Below are 9,950 nucleotides of genomic sequence, written 5' to 3' on the forward strand. Positions count from 1 at the left end.
GACATTTTGATTATCTGCAGACACATGTAGTTGCAAATCTTTTAATTAACACAAACAGATAGCGGGAGTGAGTCGGTTGTGCGACCGTCGTGCTCGTTCCCTCGTGTGCATAATTTGGTCAGTTTTAAAAAAGAAAAAGGAAAAAAAGAAATAAGGGTGTGAATGTTATGTAATGATGGCAGCTCAATTATTCCAAAGTTTTGTTGACTGTGTGTGTGTGTGTGTGTGTGTGTGTGTGTGTGTGTGTGTGTGTGTGTGTGTCTCGGGGTGTGTGTGTGTGTGGGGGGGGGTGTCTTGACATCGAAAGTCATCACACCAATAGAGATCATGAAATTATGATCAGAATAAAACAGATGGTCCCATAAATCATCCATTCACATGTTGGACTGGTGCCTCAGTTGCAGAACAATGAATCACTGCCTATCAATGCTAGAATCAAAACATAAGAGCGGGTTATGAATACAAAAAAGCATGTTGTTATTACGCCCCTACAACACAACGTGGACACACTATTTTTTGTTAAAGATCCAAGAAAAAAACAACAACAACTGAAACTTAATTCTAAGAAAAATGCAGTTTAAATGTGGACGTTCAGACAAAATGAAACAGCTTTTCATTTGACTTCTTTGGATTTCATTTTTTAATGCAGTTTCCCTCCAGGCGGCAGAGATTTCTCCCAGATTTGAGATTTTTGAGGAAAAATAGTTCCCTTTTCAGCGTATGCACGTCCATGTACCTTCTGTATCCACACACATCCTGAACTCTTGAACGAGATTTAAAAGGAAGCAGTCAGTCAGAGCTCCTTTTCTCGGTGTGCTGTCAGCATCTGCACATGCAGAAAAGCTTAATCAGAGAGATACCAGTAAAGTGCATGTAATACTTTAGAGATTTAATGCAGTTTTTAATTGGATAGAGGCCCATTATTTTCCAATACAGAAGGGGCACTGAGGCACATAAAGCTCTTGAATATTTTTGCAAATCGTGTTCAACAGCATAATGATTAACCATGGCACTAAATTTGCCTCACAAAATGAAAAGCAAACTTCATGCAAGGCGTAATTTAATTGTTTCCCTTCACATTTTCTGCCTCCCATTGTTGGAAGCTTAACATTTTTAGAGTCTGCTTAACAGCTGCCTTGTGATGCTTGAGCTGCAACAATGTGACTGACAAATGTTTTGAAGTAGCTGCAGACTTTCCCAGTGTCGTCGTAGGCCCAGTGTCAGGAAATGTTACATCACTCTGTGTCACATTTGAAACCGCATTACATGGATATTTATTTTTCCCAATTTAAGTGTGCAAATTGCCACTAAACGTGTCATTCAGTCGATGCCATACATGACACTAAACAATGCATCTACTCTTTCAGATATTCACTCTCTGAAACCATTCACACTATTACATAAGATCTATTTAAAAAAAATCATGTATTTTCCTATCCCCCATACTAGATGACATCTTAATTCCTGACTATGTTTTATAAAGGGCTTTACTTTTCTATGCACATCAACATATTTCATACCGGTCATTGTGTTGAGCATTTTCTACAATAAAATATCTCAGCAGTCCAAACTGCAGGTCACGTTTCCATTTCAACCTGAAGAGAACACTGCCATCTGGGCTGCAATTAGTGGTAATGCAATCCTGAACCACTGGTCTGTGTGCATCAATATTCAAAATCAGAATCAGGACCAGTATTGGGTTGTTGGCTCACACATAATGCAATGCTATATCAAATGGTTAATGATTGTAAAGATGTAAAATGATACTAAATAGTAGAAAGAAGGTGTGTAAAGAGAGATGAACAATACAGATACATCCAGGGCTGGACATGTTTAATTTATTCTTTCATCAAAAACACCTTTTACTACATTGTGGCATGTCTTATGATATTATCATGTCTTCTCATTCAGGGGCGTAGCACAAAATTCTGGCCCCTGTAGAAAGGCATTTTCTATGGGCCCCTCATCCACAGCTATTCATTCCAGCATCTTTTTGGGCCCTCCTCACATGAGGGCCCTGGCAATTTGAGCACGATTCTGATTGGTTTAGCAGGAAGGTGAACGCTCCAACAGCTGATTGGAGTTAGGTAAAGCATTGAGTAAGAGTGAGGTCTTCCTGAAAGGAAATACACTGAGCTACATTTTAATCCGGAGATATGCATACAGCATGATAAAATATACATTTATTGTGATAACAGCTGACTTGATATAGGAGGGCATTGATTAAAAGTTAAGTCTTCCTGAGAGAATTTACACCGACCTACATGAGACTTTGTTGTATAACCAGGGGCTCTACACATGAACTCTGCATTGAGAACCTTGTTTTGATCAATGCTGTGATTTTTATGAATCCTGTTTTATTCTTGATGTTGCTTAAGATAAGTTTACGCTATCCGCCATTTTCCATAGTCTAAAATAGGCAATCTCCAAATGCGTATGAACGGACTCCATAGGAGGAAATGTCATTCTTTCCCTATTGCATTTTGGAAAGAGTTATGCTTTAACCCTCATGTTGTCCTCGGGTCAAATTGACCCGATGTCAATTTCCTACATCAATGTTCTTTACATTGCACAAATCTCTACTTTCATTGATTTTGGCGTCTTATTCAATTTTATAGCATTTGAAAAAACAATTGAAGTTTTTTTGAAATAGTATTGAGTAAAAGTTGACATATTCCAGTCTGTGATTATCCATCAACATCCATCCCTTTAATTTTAGTCTAAATATTTCCTAATTTCTGCTTTTCTAACTCAATCATTAGGTATAATTTCCTAAAACGTAAGGTTTATTTACCATAAATTCCAATAATAACTGTAAAACTAAAGTTAGTGTTACATTGTGTTGTCAAAAAAGTGACAAACGTTGAAAAAAAGCATCAAAGGGGTTGAGGAGAGGGACAAAAACGTGAGAGAAAGTTAAAAACATCGATAAAAAGGCAACAAAAGTGTTGATTTCGAGGTTTAAGCTGATGATTCCAAACAACTATTGTGATTTAGTATTGGATATGGTTTTTAACAAAACATGAAAGAATAATAATTTAATGAGCACTAAAAAGTTTATTAAAAACTAAATCTGGGTTTACAGTGCAGAAACACACAGTCTACGAATACACTGAACCTACAGTGTGAATAAAATGTGGCATCACAGTTGTAGAAAAGAGACATTTTGGACATTTAAATATGTCTATGTATATATATATATATATATATATATATATATATATGCTAAATGAATTGCTGGTTATCTATTATTATGTGTGCGCCTGTTTGTTAGTATGGTCCCGACAGCAAATAAAACATTAAAAAATCTGAAAAAATGACAAATAAAACATTTAAAAAATCTGAAAAAATGACAATAAACATTAAAAATCTGAAAAAATGCCAAAATACATTTAAAAAATCTGAAAAAATGACAAATAAAACATTTTAAAAAATCTGAAAAAATGACAAATAATACATTTAATCTGAAAAATGCAAAAAATATTTAAAAGAATCTGAAAAAATGACAAATAAAACATTAAAAAAATCTGAAAAAATGACAAATAAAACGTTAACAAAAAATCTGAAAAAATTACAAAACGTTAAAAAAAATATGAAAGAAGGACAAATAAAACACTAGAAAAATCTGAAAAAGTGACAAATAAAACAACAAAGAATCGAAAAAGTGACAAAACTCCGATCAGATGAAACATCAGGTCAAAAAGATTCTCCACAAGGGCCTGAGTGGGATGGGGGGGGGGGGGTCTCAGTTTTTCCGCCTGTTTCCTGACTCAACAAGTCCAGGTTGGTATGTGGAGCACCAACGGCTCATGGTTAGACTTGCTCTGCTGGCACAGTAAGTTTCTCTTCCTCTGTAATTTTTTTTTTTTTTCTCACCTTCTTCAGGCGCTGAACGATTGTGGATCCCAGAAAGCAGAAGGTTTAGTTTAAGCAGACGTCACAGTGTGTGTGTGTGGTGGGGGGGGGGGGGTAGGGGGGAATTTACAGCTTGGGATACCTGTTAAAACTGGGATACCCAAAAAATACCATAATTTCCTTTACCTAAATAAGGTCACGGTCAAAGTTCATTTACGTAGCATATATAAATCCAAACAGTCACTACTGCCCCAAAGTGCTGTACAAAGTAGATAACAACATAAGATTAAAGCATAATTAATAACTGGAAAAAAACAGACAACAGAAAAAAAACAACTTTGACAACAACAAAATGTCACAGGTCAGCTTGTGTTAAAAGACAGTGCAAAAAGATGAGTTTTTAAAAGTGATTTAGAGCTCTCAATAGAGGACGCTGCTCTAATGTTGAGAGGAAGAGAGTTCCAGAGCTTGGGACCTGCTACAGAAAAAGCTCTGTCCCCTCTGGTTTTACAGTCTGGATCTGGGACAGTCTAAAAGCAACTGGACAGCGGACCTAAGTGCTCCGACTGGAGTGTGAAAAATCAGCATATTAGAGAAATATGACGGTGCAAGCCCATAAAGAGATTTAAAAACAAGCAATAGGATCTTACAATGGATTCTGACGTACTGAAGGCTGATCAAGGCCAGAGTACAGTGAGTTACAATGGTCCAGGGGATTTGTGATCAGGGCATTCCCAACTTTTTCCAGTTGGCTATGGGGCCAGGTGAGGCCCGACCTTCCCAATTTCAAGTCTGAGCTGAAAGAAGCTTGTTTTTACCACTGAGCTAATCGGGTTTAAAAGAACTGTCAATAAAAACACCACGTCTTTTTACAAACGGGCAGCAGTTTAAGAATAGGCTACTGGATTGAGAGCAATGTTAAAACCAGAAGCATCGCGCTCCCCAAAAATCTGCTTTTTTGTCATTTCAGTGTTGAAAAATTCAGTCCCATCCAGTCTTTTACTTCATGTAGACATTTTCTCAGAACTTCAACTGAGTTTGTTGTGGTATTCAAAGGGAGGTAAATTTGGACGTCATCTGCAAAGCAGTGAAACGATGTGTTGTATTTTAGGAAGATTGATCCCAGGGGCAACATATACTGGCACAGTAAGTTTATATGAATAAAGATATAGAGAGAAAAGGCACAAATTGTTGCAGAAAAATTCACCAGAATGCAGGAAATGTTTTTCATGAGCTCAAAATTTCCATTTAGCTCAAAAGTGAGATCTCTACATATATATTATATCTATATCTACAGCCTCAAAATCACTATTTTTAAAGCTCGACACAACATGAGACGTCGCTCCAAGTCTCACCAGGGGCCCTACACATGAACTCAGCATTGAGAACATTGTTTGTGTTCACAGAGTTCACTCAAAGGAGGTGTTAACAACTCACGTTAGCATGTTAGTTGGTTTCCCAGTCGCGGTCCATGTAGCAAGTGAAAAGTAGTCGAGGGAGGAGAGTAAAGATGGAAAGCTCCTAAATCTTAGTTCCACATAAATGCATGGATAAATTGTTGTTTGGTCATTAATGAAAAAGAATATTGGCCTTGTAGTTGAAAAGGGAGTCTCATATGAGAATGACATTTCCTCCCATGGAGTCCGTATGCATTCGGAGATCGACTCTTTTTGACTGGCAAGATGGCGGCGAGCCAGAAATCCAACAGCTAACGTGAGTTGTTAAAACCTCTTTTAGTAAACTCTGTGAACACAAACAATGTTCTCAATGCTGAGTTCATGTGTGGAGCCCCCGGTGAGACTTAGAGCAACGTCTCATGTTGTGGCGAGCCGTCTTAGAGTTTTAAAAATGGAGATTTTAAGGCTAGCATAATAGCGCCCCTAGCTTTCCCATTCAAAAGACCATTAGACCGTAAATTTCCAGAAACACGTTTTGGTGAAATGTTTTTGTAAAATAGGAGCTTGTATTCCGATGGGATTAACCAAACCCACTTATTGCGTTCGTCCAATAAGCTGCCAGTCAAGGGCGTGGAGCATCAACCATGGATGTATTATGTTAGTACACCACTTGTGTTCAGTCGTGTCGCAAAAGTGGATCTGTCACCTTACTTGATGCTTAATAACGTAATTACTGCAGCCATTAAAGGGCACCACCACTGGAAACATGAAAAAGGTCATAATTGCTGCTTGTACAAACCACGTCTGGGAGCAAAGCCCAACTCTAGCTGACAGTAGGGGTCATGCAGGTCAATGGGTTTGGAGTAAAAACAGAATGCCTTTCTTCAACAAAGGCCTTCCTCTGGTTTACCTAGGGATGCACCAATCCCAGATTTTTTGGGGTTCTGCCAAATACCGAACCCACTGGTTAAGCGTCTGCACGCCGAACCTTGAACTGAATCCCTTCTCCCATCCTCAATCCATTTCCACAGTAAACACATTAATCAGAATCAGAAATACTTCATTGATCCTCGAAGGGAAATTCTGTGTTACCGTTGCAAGAGTATATAAATAAAATAAATAAACAATGTCCACAGCAGTGCATTTTTCATTTTTTATTTTAACTGTAACAAAAAGAATAAGCAACATTATGGCAGGCACGCAAGTGGGAAAAACTAGTTTTGACAAGGCCAATGTTTATCCTCTCTCAAGATCCAATCGAGATATGAAATATTAGCCTTTTAGATTTATTACACAGTCCTGTAATCAACGGTGGGGTCAATACGTCGACTAGCGTAGCGTAGCTTAGCGTAGCGTGGGCTAAACTCAATTGGAACGTCCAAGATGGCGGAGCTGCAGCTCAGTCATGGGTACGCTTGTTGCAATGGAGTTTATAGATAGATAGATAGATAGATAGATAGATAGATAGATAGATAGATAGATAGATAGATAGATAGATAGATAGATAGATATTGATCCCAATAAAATGGGAAATTATGGTGTTGCAGCAGCAAAATCAGTCACACAGCACAGAATATAACTATAAATGATATACTAGGATACAATATACATACATACAACATACATGAAATAAGAATAGGAATAGAATACAAGAACAAATATTAGGATATATACAAGTTGGGAATACAAAAATGTGCAACTGCTTAAATAATATGATAAATATGTAAATACACCAATTGTGCAGGTTGTACTTTGTGCAGTAATTTGACAAGAGCAGAAACTCAACACCACCTTAGCCTCCTTTTTCTCGAGTTTAACCCCTTGTTACTTCCTTTCGACAGCAAAAAAACAAAAAATTCTAAAGGTCGGCAGTACCCGATCTCCGTCAAAAAGCCCAAAAGGTCGGCCAAACCCGAACGCTGGGTTCGGTGCATCCCCGGCTTCACCAGAAGAAAACAATTAAAACAGCTATAGAAATGACAAAACAAGAGATTTATTGTTGTTTTTGTCTGACTTGGTGTGTCTGTAACCCATATTCACTGTGGCTGCGGCGTGATGTGTGTGAAGTTTAGCTCAAACACAGTACACAAGCCTCTTTCAGAGCAGAGAGCACTGATAATCTGCCTGAGCGTTATCTTATGTCACTTTTTGTGCATGCTATGCCCTTCTAATGCCAGAGTTTTACCTTGTCAACACTCAGCGCTGTGCTCACTGAATTTGAATTCAGTGGAACAGAAACTGACATCTGTGTCGGTTTGTAATGCCGGTAGAGGAAATAAAAAATGATAACAGCCTTCCTCTAAATCCAGCCGAACGGCAACTTTCCTCGTTCAGCAACACAGAGACTTTTGAGGAGATGCCATTGCTGCCTCATTGGTTTTTCACTCCCTCTGATTACTCCTCTCATCTTATGTAAATCCTCTTAAGTCACATGTTATTGTTTATTGCAACTGTGAAGGTTAGGTGTTCCTAAGCCCTGTGCGTGCGCTTATCTCGCCAGCGCATGCATCTTTGTCTCTCCAATGCGTCTTGTTTTCCTAATACACTAATGGATGAGAAAAGTTGTCTGGACTGATGCGATGCCGACAACCAATCCACTGCAGTGAAATGCTAATCTCTCCCAGTGGCTAACAACTCTTCATGAAAGAGAGGCAGTTGCATGCTCCGGGGATATCACAGCGTTATCAGAAGCCTGCTGAATTTGGGGATTTTTTTGTGTTATTATTTTTTTAATAGCGACAATAAACAATTCATAAACCATTTCATTTGACCAATCAGCTTCCCTGCCTCTGTGTGACTGTGGTCACAGGTTTTGTCAATGATGACCCATCTCTCCTAAAGACCAAAAACGAAGCGTCTTCAACAGGGGTCCAAGACCCTTGGGGGATCCTTGGAGTCAATGCAGGGGGGCCTCTTTTAAGAGTTTAATTTTTTTCCTTTAAAAAAAAAATCTTAACATAAATTCAACATATTGTCAAATGTCAATCCCCAACTGCTTACTGGCCTATAGGTAATTCAATCAAGAGAGATTTTGTTGCAGATACGCCATTGCATAATGACAAATACAGAGTCTTTGGAGATTAGACTCTGTCGTTATAAAATATTTTTTTAAAGAGACAAGACATGTCCCCCTGATGGTGTCCAGACACTGGTGAATGGGCTGTATTGAAATAGCGCTTTTCTAGTTTTAACAACTACTCAAAGTGCTTTTACATAGTACAGGAACCATTCACCTGCTGTACATGGTGCCCCCTGCTCATCAGATAAACACAGCGCAGCATCAGGGGACACTTGGGGTTCAGTGTCCTGCCAGGGATTGAATCACCAACCTTACAAATGGCAGGCAACCGCTCTACCGCTGAGCCACAGCAACCAGTGAAGGTGCTGTTGGAGGGGGGACCCAGGGTGCTGTGGGTGACAGGGACTGGAGCTGGAAGGGGAGGAGGAGGGTTGCACAGTTGGCCTGAAACGACAGCTGACAGATTTAAAGCAGGGACGTAATGCTGTGATTGGCTCGTGAAATTCATGGCCGATTCTGATTGGTTTAACTGAAAAGTGAACGCGTCTAAACAGCTGATTAGTTTTAGGAAGAGAGAGCGATGAATGAATTATTAGAAGTCTCCCTGAAAGCATTAACGCTTGGCTTCATTAGTCACTTGGACAGCCTTTCCACAGATACAGCATATCCTAATAATTCACTGTGCTACATGGAAATGTGAGAGAAGCTGTCTGGAAAATGGTACTAAAAAATATGATTCAAAAATTAAACTAACGTACCAGCTCAAATATGTTTTGATTTGATTTATTAGGATCTCCAGTAGCTGGTGACAGGAGTCCACCCAAAGTTTGTGCAGGTCTACATTCCCATGCATAATTACATGAAAAACAACCACCAAAAAACCAAAATAATAACACATAACATTCAACACAACACATTCCAACACAGGACCTAGTTTAAATTATTCACAGAATGTAGAGATGAGATTATAACACTGATCACTGATAATGAGACCAAGCAAATGCACACATATAAAACCCTCCATGATACTAACAGCATTCATTGAGTATTAACCATTACAGAGCACTGCTCAGGTAGGAGATGTTCTTTAACCCTCTTGTTGTCCTCGGGTCAAATGTGACCCATTTTCTAAAAGTTTCTACGTCCGAAATTTGGGTTTCAATCAACCAAAAAGTCCAAAAAAATGATGTAGATGATTCCCTACGACGCTCTTTACAAGTGAACTATATGATCAGTTTACTAATTTCTTTGAATTTTGGGTGTTTTATTCAATTTGTAGCATTTGAAAAAGAAATGGTAAAAGAACATTGAAAGAAGTGACAAAAATTACGGAAAAAAAAACAGAAACATCAAAAAAGTGCAGAAAAAACAACAAAAAATGCAGAAAAAGTGACAAAAACATCAGTTTTTCCACTTTGATGTTATAACGGTTGAAGTGATTGACAATCTTCACAGGCTTGGTAATGAAGTGTCCATCTGATTCAAGAAATGATGGAGTAGATTTGGATTTACTGCCCACCATCTTATTAAGAATATTCCACATTTTCTTGCTGTGAATCATATGAAATGTGATTAGAAATGCAAAGCAAGACGCTTTGCATTCCTAATCCCATTTCATAATACATCTTCTTTTTCTTTTTATCTAACCCTTGTGTTGTCTTCCAGTCAAAATTGAAAAT

Source organism: Etheostoma spectabile, chromosome 6, assembly GCF_008692095.1.
Source record: "Etheostoma spectabile isolate EspeVRDwgs_2016 chromosome 6, UIUC_Espe_1.0, whole genome shotgun sequence".
NCBI classification, from domain to species: domain Eukaryota; kingdom Metazoa; phylum Chordata; class Actinopteri; order Perciformes; family Percidae; genus Etheostoma; species Etheostoma spectabile.